Source organism: Nomia melanderi, chromosome 8 (assembly GCF_051020985.1).
Source record: "Nomia melanderi isolate GNS246 chromosome 8, iyNomMela1, whole genome shotgun sequence".
In the NCBI taxonomy this organism is placed as follows: Eukaryota; Metazoa; Arthropoda; class Insecta; order Hymenoptera; family Halictidae; genus Nomia; species Nomia melanderi.
In genome coordinates, this window is record NC_135006.1 from 15291427 (window position 1) to 15306171 (window position 14745).

A 14745-nucleotide genomic window follows, 5' to 3' on the forward strand; every position below is an offset into this window, starting at 1 on the left:
ACTGAAAAGTGCGCGCGTGAGTCTGTCTTACTGGAAAGAAATATACAGCCGCGATCGCTCTCTTCTTTCGCCTGGTTTAGTTTACGACCAGATTATATTTGCTTCTATCGCAGTAAATAATACTCTGAATAAAAGCGAAATAAAACGCCACGTGTTTCCTCGTTAATACACCAGGACTGATTTCTTCCAACGCGAGTAACTGATTCCCTGCACGTTTCGTTGGGAAAAGAGGCGGCGAGACCGCGGACACGATGTTTCTCGAAGAAGCTACGGTCTTCGTCCGGGCCGGTTAAATTAACGAAAGGAACGTCTGTCAGCGGAACAGCGAGCGGGACGCCGCGTGTATCCAGACCATTTCCTGGGGATGATCGCCGGTTTACGACAACCACATGTTACCGAGGAAATCGTCTCGAGGAAAACGTCCCGTGACTTCTTGGACCGTGGATCTCGTGCGAGACCTCGTTGGCTGCCACCTGTCCTAAAATCCCCGGGGAACGGCGAACCCAGCCGGAGCGGGACTGCGCGGAGGAGGAAGAGGGGGGCTTGCAGGAGCGTGGATTCCGAAACTCGAGAGGACGCGGTCGGGAATCCTGTTACGGAGCGCGCGCCACGTGGCCGAGCGACTGCATTTTGCCGCGTGTGCCAGAACGCAGCCTCGCTGCCGTCTCGGTGTTTGTTTGCCCTGGCTTTTATCGAAAGTTCGGATGCGGGCCGCGCCGGATCCTCCGGTTACGCGAACTTCCGCGAAATTTCGCCGCGAGCCGAACCGCCCGGAACGAAACGTCGCCCCGAACAACGGAGCCACGAATTTACGAACTTCACGGCTCGCACGGAGAACAGCTGTTAACAAGCTATTCAATGACTTACCGCGTTGTATTCAAACGCAGCCTGATCGTTTACTTCGAACTGTAGTCCTCGGACGTTAACCCTTCGCGCTCGAGAGGCGACTCTCAGTCACCGTTTCATTCGATGTAAAAAATTAAGTGTCATGTATAATATTAAGTTTCGTATAATGCATCGATGCGTGAAATATCTATATGAAATAGCTCTGTTTCTTAATTCACGTATGTTTTCTCATTCGTTTCAAACAATGTCTACGTCTTATAGGACAGTGCCGAATCGTTTGCGAAAAGCTTCCGAGCGCAAAGGGTTAATGATGTTACATCGCTCAATAGTTTCGCTGGTTCGGGGACGAGGTCGATTCGGAAGAAATCGCGACTGAGCCCGGACGATCGAGGGAAACGAGCGCGTCAGCGAACTTTCCTTTCAGCCGACATCGGTGAGATATCGGCGGTGTCAAGGTTAAACGATAAACGTAAGCAGAGGACCGTAACTCAAACGAACGTCGTATTCGGACTGTGCGATTGCCAGCTGAACGAAAAGCAGAAGATCGTCCGATCCCGACGCGTCGAAGGACTGTAAAGCGGCGAGACGCGGTGATCGCCGACAATGAAGCGCACGATGTCTCTCCTTCGCCCTACGGCGGACCATAAAAGACCGAACAACGGTGGAACCTGGCGCGACGTTCTTCCACGGATCCCGTAAACAACAGGGGCGGAGAAGCAGCGCGACGAGGCAACGCGCGCGTTCCTCTCGGCTCTTGCGGTTCGCCGAGGACACACCCGCCAGGATGTTTTATAAGGACACCCATCGATATAAATCCACGCGTAGGTATCGCGGCCCGCTCCTCGGGTCGGCGATAAATTATCCCGGGGGATGACGGAGACGTTGTAATCCCAGGATGTAATAAAAAGACCGCGCTCCTCCCGGACGGCGTTACTTAGCGATAATTCGCGAAGTCCGCGGAGATGAAAAGGAGGGAAAGTGGAAGGGACGCTCGCGGAGAATGGGTCACTTGCTAAACCGGAAGACAAACGCGAAATGGGAGGCGAACGCCTCGAAGAGAAGGGAGACGAACGACGAAGATGGAGGATTTGGGACGGCATTGTCATCTGACGGCGCCCGGACGATCGTTGACGATTAATCTGTCAACCAACGAGCACGATTGTCGCTTCGACCTCTATAATCTATTATTATACCGTCGAGTGCCGGGAATCCGGCATTCTTGTCTGATTGATAAAATTCGATTCTAATTATACGACTCGCCGAGGCGCTTGCGTAACAAAGAGAGCGGAGCGGTGGCCTATAATGTCACGAGTGTCATCCCAGCAGTTGGTGATACTCTGTCCGCGTGTATTGTCTACATTCCACCTTTTGTGGTGGATTAGTCCCTTCTTCGCGTACGCGCGAGCGTCGAGCGTGAAGCGATCGTTGATTGTTCGACGACTATTAGCGACGCTTCTCAAAGGCGAGTGATCACGCCGCGTACACTTTTGTTTCGAAGAGTAGCCTAAGAGTTGCCTATTAGCAACTGCAACTAATTTTTATAGTACTCCTAGCGAAAATGAGAAATGCAACATTTCTTCGATCTTTTGTTTTCCTTAGTACAAAATTCGGATGTGTGGAAAATTTAATAATTTTAGGGTAGTTTCTTTAAGATTTATTAAAATCTTTCATATTATAACTGGTGCAATATTGGAGCCTACAGAGTTCAAAGGGTTAACACTTTGACCGCCACGTCATCCGAATTCGACACTATTTTTACAGAAACTTGGATATTTTTGGTGATGTATCGAGCAAACCGAATTTTGTCGGATATGGGATATAACAAGAAACTTCTCAGTTTCTGGTTAACGAAGGAAACTGTTTCTGAGTGTTGGCAGTCAAAGTGTTAGTCATTTGTAACTTCTTAAACATATCGATATTCTACTCTCGCTTTACGTTTCCTTCTTCGCCCGCATTTCCGAAGTCCATCCCCCGAAACGAAGATTTCGCTGCGGTCCGAGGGACCGGGGAAAAATGAAAGAAGGAAAAGATCGAACAACACCCCTCCTCTTCCGACAGCTTCGGTCAGAAGGGCGCGCGCGTTTTCGCGCAGATGCCAAAGAGGAGGAATTTGTACAAAGCTGCGGCCGGGGCAACAATGGGCGGCCAGCATGGATCGGGCCACACCGGCGATTCACTGGATGATTTATCGGATCGTATTTGTTGGTAATACCGGAAAACACAATCGGCCCCGGGGCCCTCGCCCCGGTTGATCTCCATGCGGATAAAGAGCCGAGGGTTATTCGTGAATTATGTCGAGCCATCGACGAGTCGCCGGGGAACTGACCGGCGGACTATCTTTCCGTCGATTATTCCACGGCCTGCGACCTGGCCGACAGGTCTCCGTGAGCCACGGGATCAGATTAACTTAACAGGATTTGCGAAACGCTTCCCGTAACCGTGGAGAGTTACATCGGGGCATTTGCCGCGGATAAGGCGAATTAGCCTTTTGACTGTCGTAATAACTGGAGCGCGAATTATGGCGGAAAGTTGCATAGGATACACCGTAAGACTCTCCCCTTATCTATACCCGAACGTTCCTCGAGCGTATTAACACCAAAATTACCAGACAGCTCTAAATGACTTCCTGATATCTTACTCTCGCAATTATTACGATAGCTTAGACGACAGTTAAGACGACAGCTGTTCCTCTGAGAAATAATTAAAGAAATCGATTTATCGTAAACTGAATTGCAAGTCGATTAAAGGATAGACGCACGCTCGGAGTTGTTTCTAGAAGAATCTGAAAAAGTCGATTTCACTGTTCGATGGTTCACGTCGATATTCCTCCGATCACCGGCTCGAAATGTCATCGAAACGTCTGAAACGTGAACGTAGAATTTCTAGTCGTCTTATATAATGGTATCGCAGCCGTAGCGAAGCAGCGTTGCGTCACAGCCGAACGATGTCAGGTGGATAACTGGGGTCGACCGTTAACCGGATGGTTTCGCCGATCGACTCGTCGCCCCACCGACGCAATCGCGAAAGAACGAGACGCGGGAAACCGTGCCAATTAGCGATCCGCAGTCCCGCCGAGACAGCGAGGTCGGTAATCTCGTTCGGGAGATCGCGGGTCGATTGATCGGCACGTCTAATGCATCTCTGATGAGCCTAAAGTCGAGCCTTTTGGTAGCCGCGTTGCCTGCAGCCGGCGTCTCGCCTCGTTGTGGTTTCGCTTCGAGGCTGTTTAAAGCGGAATCCATTAAAGCGTAATTTCTTGTCGAAAGCGTTTACGAACGGCCGGAATTCGGGCGTCGAAACGATAGAGGAATCGAGCGTCTAGAACCATCGAATGCGATAGTCGAGCAGCGCCGGCGAACCTCCGCCGGATGACGCTTCGAAAATTCGCCGAGCAATTTGCTCGGAAAAAATGAATGCGTCCCGTCGGGATGATATCGTTTGTTTTACGCGCGTTCCACGGAGTCCTTAATGAGGCGGTGGCACGCCTCCTGTCTGGAGTCTCAGGTATCTGGTGCGGTGGATCGACAGGAGAAGTGGCGAAAGTATGCAAACTATGCGAGAGGAGTCCCTCGTCGGCGACGATACACCCCTGCGAGCGTGTACACGGTCTTCTTGGGAGGCGGCTCGATAAGGTAACTTCGTTAAATTCTCGCCAGACAGCCGGGCGTGTCGGCGAGTACGATCTTTTACGTTATTAACGGAGAGGAAGGCGAGACGAGGCCGATGTTTATTTCTGCGGCATCGAGTACCTCCGCCGTTCCTGCAATCCACGAGATTTAGAACGTTTGAACACGCCCTTACACCGACTGCCGGCATTTTCCTCGAGCAATGCTTACCGTTGTTACGAATAGTTTCCGTATTCGTCGAATTTCTAAACTACGGTTTATACGTAAACTGATAACCCAGAGGATCCAGTGTTCCGCGACTCGCTGGAAATAGATCGAGCGGTTACAAGAGCGACGCTGAAATCGAGCGATCGGCGGACAGTTACGTTATCCAGTGTCCTCCTTCGCGAACAATGCGACGCGAGGTACCTAGACAGCGTCCTGCGATAACGATAGGGACAATGGAAGCCGAACGGTCGTCGCCGAGACGACTATACGCATGACGTTTCCATGATCCGTGATATTGACGTCCCGACGACGATGGGACGCGAGTCTGCGATAACAGAAGCTATTCGAGTACCTCATGAACCAGCGTCTCCATCATTCTTACGCGGAACTCCCCTAAGAAATGGAACGCCGAGGATGCGGGATGAAAGAGCGCCTGCCGCGAGACGCATTATGGCCTCCGAAAGAGCGGGAATCCAAGATCGCGACGGGAAAAACATCGAGGAAGCCGATTCCCCCGGTAAACAGAGCCGGCAGCCTGACAGAGGCTAATGACGTGCTATTCGTTTTCTTGCCGGGAAGGGGTGGTCGTCGGAGGGCGGGGAACGGGGAGCGAGAAGGGAGATCGTCGGGGTGAGTAAACGGCGGAGAAAACGAGATCGAAAAGTTGGCGGTGCGGCGGCTGCAACGAGGTCAGATATTAAAACGACCCTGGAAGCAGGTAAGTAGACGGCGCAGCGCGCGGCTCCTTCGGCGATATATACGAGAACGACGGCGCGTCGGTGAGCCACGCGGATTATACGGCGGATTATTAAGTCTGAGGAGAGTTCGGCAATCCAAGGGCTACTGTTCTCCAGCGGAACGAACGCTCTGCGGCTCGAGGTCTCGTTCGGCGGGCCGAGAGTTCTCGCGTTCTCCGCGCAGACGTTCGCGAATCCGTGCTGCCGGGATAGGTCTGAGCGGGAAGCGACTGCCGCCGCCACCCCCTTCGAAACATCCAATTTCTCAAAGAAGTTTACGGGCATAGAGCGAGGAAAATTGCCCGTTATATATTAAAGGCGTCTTTAGAATGGTAAACAGACCGACTTCCTGCGGGAAGTTGCGCAACAATCCTCCGCCGGAGGATTATCAGACGTGTCTCCCTGCCTACCCGGTTCTCGCGGCGCTCCCGCTCTTTGAGGAGGGAGGGTTGGCGTCGTCTGCGCCGGGGAGGTGAGCCGGTTCCATCCCGACGAGCGGGCCGCGCCTAATTTTCTTCCCCCCCGGTCGAGCCGCGGCGCGGCCAACTTTTCGGCAAAAGGATATGAGATCTCCGGATGAAAGGAACCAGCCAAGACGTCCTCCCGTTTATTACTTCCCATTTTTTGCAGCGCGACCGAGCGTCGCGTGACTTGTCTGCCTCCTCGGGATGCCTCAAAGGCGGAACCGGCTTAAACGACAACCTGCGCCGGCTTATTATTGCTCAAAGGATTGGATCCGGTGGCGGTAGGGTAGGATGATTCTATGTAAGTATTCCCGTTTGATTGGGGAAGAGGGCTGGGACTGTTAAGGTTGCGACGCCAGGCTGGAAGTATTATACATAGGGTATTATACGTTCTCTAATCGCTCCGACCCTCGGAGTTAGTCGATTGTACGATGCGCTCGTTCGTCTAATGCTCTTACACCTATACACACGTCGCGCACCCGAACGCGAGGTTTAATATACACAAAAGTATGCAAAGAAACGTAGAAGTTGTACGAACGTTAACGGCGAAGGGACGTGGAGGACGAGGTCGCCTAAAAAGCCGGCGAGCGGAACATTCAGGCGACCGTTCGAGGAGCGTAGTTTTCTCCAGCGTCGACAGGGACGCCTCGAAGGTACCGAACGAGCGTCGAACTCGAGTCAAATGCTCATCGAACGCGGTAATGAATGTTTTCAGCTTTCGCCGAGCGAAGCTAGCGCGCGGTTGTTTTTTCGGGAATTTCTTCGCCCGGTCTCCTCGCCGGTGAACGCCGCGGCGCGTTCGCGAGCTCGCCAGACCCTATTAACTTCGTCACGAAGAGACTGCTCCGGCACGCGAGCGCTCTTCCACCTGGCAGGACGTTGATCGATCGTCCTTAAAATTCGCCGAACCGGCTCGAGTTTCCGGTGGAAAAGCCAACGGCGGCGGCGTCGGCGCCGGAATATGACTCGCCGCGAGATTTCGTTAGTACGAACGAGCTAAGTGTATCCTTGGATGCATTTACATGCTCGTACCGTTCCCTCCTCGTCCTGATCCTTTCCTCCGCCTCTTCCTTACTCGCAATGATCGACCTGCCGCTCGTTTCCCCGTGGAAACCGTCTATTCAGGCCGCAAGGATCTCGGATTTAAAATTTAAATAAAATCAAGTTCCTGCCGCGGCTCGTCGGGCTCGCTTGATTCTCGCAGAAGTACCTGGGCTCTTTCAGCGGAAGGAATTACCGGGCACGTATCTCGGATCAAAATATTAGCCGCGTTGAATAGGCAGCGAGAGGCGAGCAGCGACGAGAGGCGGTGCGACGGAGAGGGGGACAGGGAGGGAGAGGAATGGAGATACTCTTGCCGCTCGTAATACCGAAGTCGTGTTGCCGTTCGAGTATAAAGACGATGCTCGCCGGGTCCCTGCGTGGCATTGACGTTCGAGCGAGAGGGGAGGCCACCCCCGCGCCACGTATCCCCGTTCCCTGCCGAATCCGCGCGAAACCGGAGAAATAGGGAAGAGAAGGTAGATGGCGGCCGAGGAACGGCCCGACTAAACTCTCGGAGATACCCGCGATATCGAAAATCACCTTCCGTTCGGAGCTCGACACCTGCCCGGAGACTTTTCGATTTCTCGTCGGGGCCGCTGGAAAGAAGCCGTCGGGGTATTCACTCGATATTCAGCTGGATACCGCGAGTTATAGAAAAGAATGCTTCGAGCCCCGTGCAAACCATTTCCTCGGAGAATTATCATTCGACTGTGGCCGTTCGCGCAATGAAGCGAAAGAGGAATCTCCGATGAAATCGTACCGATAACTTGTTATAAAGGGGAACGTTATATGTTTCTTCAATCGAGGCTGAACCCTCGCGTTCCAGTAACGAGCGATCGTGATTTTAAATAGAATTTAACGAACATAAATATTACGTTCCCGTGAATTCCAGTGAAACGTTATTCTGCTATCGATTATATTTTAGAGCAAACATGGGTGGATGAATCCGGAATTATTCTCTTTCTCCCGATAGATTATTAATCCTTAACCCTTTGCGCTCCTATGTTGAGCGTGACTCGATATCAGTTTTATTCGCAGGCGTGGTTCTTTGTCGCGATATTTTTTATATAGTTTGTATTACTTTTCAATATTATTATTAGTGTAAACTATTCCTTGGGATGCATTTCAAGTGAAATATCGCAATAATACAGTTATCGAGGAGAAAATGCAAAAGAAATTCGGAGTGCAAAGGGTTTACGAACCGGAAGTAATTCAAGTTTACTTACTAGAAAATACCTCCTGAAAGAAATTCATAGAACTGACCTAGCACTATGCATAACGTAATTGTAAACATTACAACAATAACAGTATGCAGCCAGTAAGTAAAAGTACCATGCTGCGTATGACAGCATTGCTCCCTTAAGAGTTAACGATAGACTAACTTCATCGATCACATTTGACAATTAACCTCTTAGGCACGGCTGAATTTCTCTGAACAGCAGAGTTCTGTACAGACAATTTTGTTCTCTACGGGAGTACATGAGAATCAAGTGTTTGATGATTAAAGTATAATTTTTCTTAAAAATATGATACACATAATTTAACTTTAACAATTTCCTTTAACCTCTTAGGCACGACGCGCCACTATAGTTTCTGGCTAAACTGTTAGAGTTAAATTACGTGTATCATATCTTTCAGAAAAATTATAATTTAATCAACAAAAACTCCATTCCGATGTACTCGCGTAAAGAACAGCATTGTCCGTACAGAACTCCGCCGTACAGAGAAACAGCCCCGCGCAAAATTCAGCCGTGCCTGAGAGGTTAACAATTAGCAATACAATTGGGTACGATATACGATGCATTGGTAACGAGGTAGCCAATATAGCGCCTTGTCGTTCAGAAGTGCCTAAGAGGTTAAAGCATAAAGCAACGGACCAACGCCACCATCTTCCACGCGAGATCCGAGATCCGATTTCATTCGTCACTGGCACCGAGGCTCGCTGCCGAGGCGTACACGTGCGCAACTCGCGCGAATTGGCCCGGGCGTCCTAGGGGCCGTTTAGCCCGGCAATTATTCCGGCCGGGGCTCGGTGTCGGGCGCGAGCGGCAAAATGAGAAAAAGGGAAACGAAAGGGGAGGGCGATGCGGGACCGGGCGGTCGTAACGTCGCGGCGACTGGCACGTAACCGCGATCAGTTCCAGGGAGCCACCGCGCCGGCAATAAATCCTCCGGGCAAAAACAAAACGGTGCGATTCCCCGATGCCTGACGGCGCAGCCTGTCCGTCCGCGGACCATGGAGCTGGAACCGCGGGATGGGGATGCGTGGTCAGACGCGCGACCCTCGCGAGCGTAGCCCGCGAGATACTCGACCGACGACGACCGATGCGAACCGAACGATTTATGGCGTATCGAGGCATCAGCGCAAGGTGTTGCCGGCATCCCCTTCTTGCCCGGCTGCCACAGTCGCCTACCCCCTTTTCCCATGGCGGGCGCTTTCGGGCCGAATCCTTCCGCGGCACTATCTACGCACTCCATACGTAACCCGGCTGGAACAGCTCGGTCCGACGTGTTCGGAACTAATGCGTCTCACCGCGGCGAACGCCGTAGAGACACATGATCCGGCGAGCGGCCGGACTAACGTGGACGGCGGAGTCTCGACCGACTCCTGAAAACGGTCGACGCGGAGCTGTCGGAATCTCGGAGGTCCGCGGGCCGGAGGTGAAAATTAATCGCGCTGGATGCGGTGATCCATTAATCCCGGATAAACTGAGATTACGCGAAACAGAGGGATGCTCCAGTTGACTCGAGGAACGATGAAAACGCGAGCGGCGCGGCGCGTATCGGCGAACCACCGTCTCGACGTCGAGGCCTGATCAATGCCAGGGACGCGGCCGGGCCAGATAGTCCCGTGAAATATTACTTTTGTACGGCGGACAGGGCCCGGGAAAAACGAGGAACCGCCGCGCATCCGGCGGGCGAGAATGAAGCGGAAGCTCGTGTAAAGGGAAAATTGCGGCCCGACGCGTCGCGCTGCATCGCGTCGCCGCGGAGCACGGTTACGCTTCGAGCTCGAACCGAGGCTAATTACAACAAACAAAATTTACGCGGGTAATATAAATCAACGGGGTTTCCTATTGCTTTTATCCGCCGTTGGAGCCGGCGATCTTCGCGCAACGATTCCGTGCGAACACTCCCCCGCGATACACGCGAGGCAACTGTTTCCCTCCCGCGGCGGAGTCTGCTTTTCTTGCCGGAGTTATTGATAGTCTTGCTAATAGTCGTTCCGACCTGGCGTTAATTAGTTTTAACTTCCGCTTCCCCGCCGGACCGCTGTACAGAGCAGATCTAGATAATTCTGATTACAGCCCGCCGGAGTTTGTAACTTGGCCAATAAAATTCCTCCTACTTGTTGAGTTCTTTCGCGACCGGCAGTCATCGTTTCGAACGTTCTACCGTTCGATTGCACGCTCTCGCGGCATTAAGAACACCGAGGGTGGGCGTTCGGCAAACATTTATGTCCGCTCGTTACCGTTTATCCGTAATATGTTCTTCGATCGACGATATCGCAACTTAGTCTCTCGTGTTAGGACACCGAGTAAGATTCACAAATATTCGAAATCGAACTGAATAAATGCAAGTGACAATTTCGTCCGTACGAACCGAAGAGAGACAAGGTTCGATGGTCGTGAATAATCTAGTCGCGCAAACGAAGAAATCAGAAGGTGAGGGGTTGAAACTGAGTTTCCAGTGGTAAATAATCAATAGCCGAGTAAGCATAGTTTGAACGACTGACACTTTAATCCTCGCGGAGTTAACCCCCTATGGACCCAATTTTTGTTTGTGATTATAACAAAATCTATGCAGTACAAGGTTAATATATATTCACATATGAATACGAATTAACAATGTATCCAATAGTTTCAATAATTTCAAACGAGCATATTTTGTAACTTCCAAGTTACAATGACGTTAAACTTTGACGCCCGAGCGTACAAAAGTTCAAGTTAACTGATTACTTAATTTTGCTCACCACTTTGAGTTCGAAATGAAATAAATCAACAAGATTCCAATATACTGCCACGTGACTTCAAAGTTACACGGGCCTGCAGAGGGTTAACACTGCGAATTTTAGCAGTGCCGCTCGTTCCCCTGTTCCTTTCGTCGTTAGGACGCGCGCGCATCCGCCCCCGGCCGACCGCTTCTATCCGCGACGAAATTGAATTTCCCGACGTGTAACGCGCAGATTGCCCTCCCGTGATAGACGCAATAAAATCGAACCTATAGAAAACGATATTTCACCGGCGCAATTCATGCGATGTTTATAGAATACCGACACGCCGCCGGGGAAAACCGGCGAGCGGGGCTCCGCGCCGTCCCGCGCGCTCACGCCGGCCGCCGCGGTTACGCGAGCGACGACGGCGGATGCATCCCTGTAAAAATTTCATCAACAAGTTCCGCGCTGGCTGGAAAAAACAGCGGCCCGACGGCGACGCCGGGCGTTCCAACGGTATCAGCAAAAACTTAGACGCGCGTAATATGCGCCGGGAATTAATTACACCGACGAGGCGCGGCTAATCTGCATATTACGAAATTAAAAAATTTCTCGGCCTTAATTCAGCCGACGCGATGAATCCTAATTTCCGGTGGCCGGCGACCAGCCCGCGAGCCACCTGATTAATTGCTTCGCGAGCGGGTTCGTTGAATTTTCCCCTCGCGTTCTCGGAACACCGTACAATCCACCCCCAGAATTTTTCCGTCCCCTTCGGTAGCCGCGCATTGAACCTGTGTCGTCAACTTCGCCGCGCGTCACCATGGAACCGAGGTTCCCCCATAGTTTATTTAAACTCCGGACGCGGTACCATTTTTCTGTCATCAATACTCGATGCTCGGAGTAAAAACGGCTTCATAGGGCAAGTAGAATTTCTGTCTCGTTCGATGAATTATCGTCAATATTTGAATGGAGTAGCTTACTTTCCAAATCTGCTGCTTCCTTGTCTCGAACGGAAGGTTCTGGATCGGTGCAGAGTGCGGCCGAGCTGTTTTCTGGAAGGAAATTCGATGAAATAAGAAGAGTGATGCAAAGAAAATGTTTCAGACAAAAGTTGTAAGGTATAGAGCTAAGCGTGTGGTGCAGTTACATTGTTTCTTGCATTATGGGGATATTATGAGGTTCTTACAATGACACTGGATATTTTGAGCATCGATTTCGACGATGTATAAATACGAAAACAGAATCTATTCGCAAAGTCTTTCTTTTCGGAATGAAAATCATTTTCTATAACAGAGACTACACGTAAACGTTCGATTCTCGTTACGCGAACAGTCGAATTTGAGGGTTCAGCCCACAAGCGGCCGCGCTGTGCGCGATGACGGTTTTCCGACACTGGAAATCTCGTTCCCAAGTAATTGCCCGATCTCGTAGTCTATTCACAGTCGTCGCCGCGCTAACGCGTTCGCGTTGGCGCGGGAAGAGGATTAAAGACGAGAGTAACAGTGTTTCATTGTTCGAAAGCCCGGTTAATCCGCGCTCTTTGCCAGCCGCGTATCATACGGTTACACGCGACGGTCTGGGTGTTTCCGATGGGAAACGCGGATTTCTAATAAGTCACCGTTCGAGCTGCATTTTATCGACCCGGTTGTTCCCGGTCCGGCAAGGACCGTACCCGGAGACGCGTTTGATGGGATTCGGCCGACCGGGGATTTCGGATTGCACGCGGCCGAGTAAGCCTGCCGGCGAGATTGCTCGCTCGTGGAGCGCGCGTTAATGCATTATTATCGCTGCGGTCCCCCGACGCGCAATCGTTCCGTCGTCGGGGAGAGAGAGCGACGCCAAACGACGGACGTTCTCGTAATCCCCGGCGAAAAACAGGGCGGGAAGAATGTTATCCGAGGAACAGAGCGAAACAGCCGCCGAAAGCCCGGCTAATTACGAGGCCCGGGGTACAATGGGATTCCGAGGCGGACCGTTTCCCTTGGAATTGTTTAATACGCGGCGCGCGGAAAGACGGGAACAGTGATAATTGACTGTAACCGGAAGACGGCGCGCGACGGCGGACGGGCGGGAGTCAATGATTTAAAAAGCTCGAATCCGCGGGAACAAACAGCGACAACGCGCCGACGAGACAATGGTCGGCTGCTTTGTCCGGCGTATTCGACGCTGACTTTTATCTCGTCCGCGTTTTCAACGTTGTCGGCAGTTTAATTAACTTAATTCCCGAATAATTTATATCTCCACGCGTTTCCAGGGGAACGAGAAACAAGCGAGCGACGGAGAGGGGAAGCGAGAATCGCGGTTGGCGAACGTGGCGTTGGAAATTGGTTCGGAACCCGTTCGAAAATTCGTTCTTTCCCTTGTTCGTCCTTCCCTCTCGAGTTTGGATCGTCTCTTCCGGGCGCGCGTCACTTTCGCTGGATTACCGCGCCTGCGAACGGACACCCCAGTGTGGTTTATTATCCGCGCGGCTGTTTGCGCTGCCGCCTACCGCTGAAATAGGGAGCGCACGCGAGCGGGCCTCTCCCCGAAGAGATATTTAACGCCCGGCGCGCAAAATGGTACGCGTTCGGATTACGTTTCGATTTAATCCGCGAGTCGCGCGAGGAATTTTTCACGATTGCCGGGGCTAACGAGGATCCCGGTCGCGATAACGCGGCTCGGAACAGACGCGGATAATCATGCAGCGAGCCGGCCGCCCGTAACCGGTTGACACGCCATTTCACGGATTATAAAGATTAAATATTTCGAACGTTATTGCGTCCGCGCCGGGGACGCATTATGCTCGCGGGAGTGTTCCGCCCGTATCAGCCAATTCCGCGTGTCTGCTCGGGGCCGTCGCGCCGCTCGGATTCGAAATTTTTCTTTGAGAGAGGGGAACCGAGCTGGAAAGTCAACCCCTCTATTAGGCTTATCGACGAGGCGCTGGATTGAACTCGAGAGTCGAAGAAAGTGCTCGGCCGAGGTCCTCCGACCCTTTCCTCCCACTTGAAAAGGACTATAGGATTTCCAAGGAACGAGGGGGATGAAGATCTCGCGACCCCTCCGCAATCGCGGCCGCTACACCGACGGCGTCGGGTTTTTATTTGTTCCCCGGAACGACTTTATCGCACGTGGCAATCAATTTTCTCGGGAAACACCGACAGAAAGGGAAATAATTTCCTGCGCCGCGTGTGATTGCTTGGGAAACCCAGCTGCCGCCTCGTCCTTAAGCGTCTTTGCGTTGGAACAACGAGGAACGTGATTAACCCCTTGCCGTACGATGACGAGGGAGAATCGCGATAGAGATTTCTAGACTAATTTAACAATCGATGTTCATTACCCATGGATCAAAGCAAACAACTATTTTCCTGTTACAGATGTATTATCTTCTAATGAAACGTCCACTTGAAGTAGAATGGAAGATTTTGTTGCACTTCGAAATTGTCGATAGTAAAATAATACACGAGCTCAGCAGCGAAAGTAAATACGAGTGGTTAATATTCGTCGCGTTCGACTGCGTGGACGATCCATTCTATTCTCAGTGAAAGCGAGTCCTGCCACCTTCTAAGCGTCTTCGCATTGGGACAAGGTTTCCATAAATATCGCTGAAGGTATCGAAGAAGTCTAAGTAAGTACCCCGCGAGAGCTACCGGTCGAGTGCTCATCGATTATCCGGCAACTCTAACGACGTCGAGTTGACACGGGAAGAACGATCGTCGTGGCCCCGGTGCCTCGATTCCGCTCGGCTGGAAAAACCAATGGACGATGAAACAACGTCTTTGAAGTCTCTCGAGCACGGCCGCACAGATGACCGACGAGGAAACACGGTCACTGGAGGACTCGGCCGGAAGCTCGGACATCCGACGGCGAGCCAGTAGCAGAAATAAGGGGTCGCTCGGAGGAAC

At 51.7% G+C, this 14745-nt stretch overlaps 1 long non-coding RNA gene across 1 annotated transcript in view; it reads right to left on the reverse strand.

Annotated features, from left to right (window-relative positions):
- Positions 1–14745, reverse strand: part of LOC116423813 (uncharacterized) — a 141604-nt gene that overhangs the window by 33782 nt on the left and 93077 nt on the right. Inside the window, exon 3 of the long non-coding RNA XR_004234323.2 lies at positions 11839–11910. This is a non-coding gene — a long non-coding RNA (uncharacterized LOC116423813). The remainder of the gene's footprint in view (positions 1–11838; positions 11911–14745) is intronic.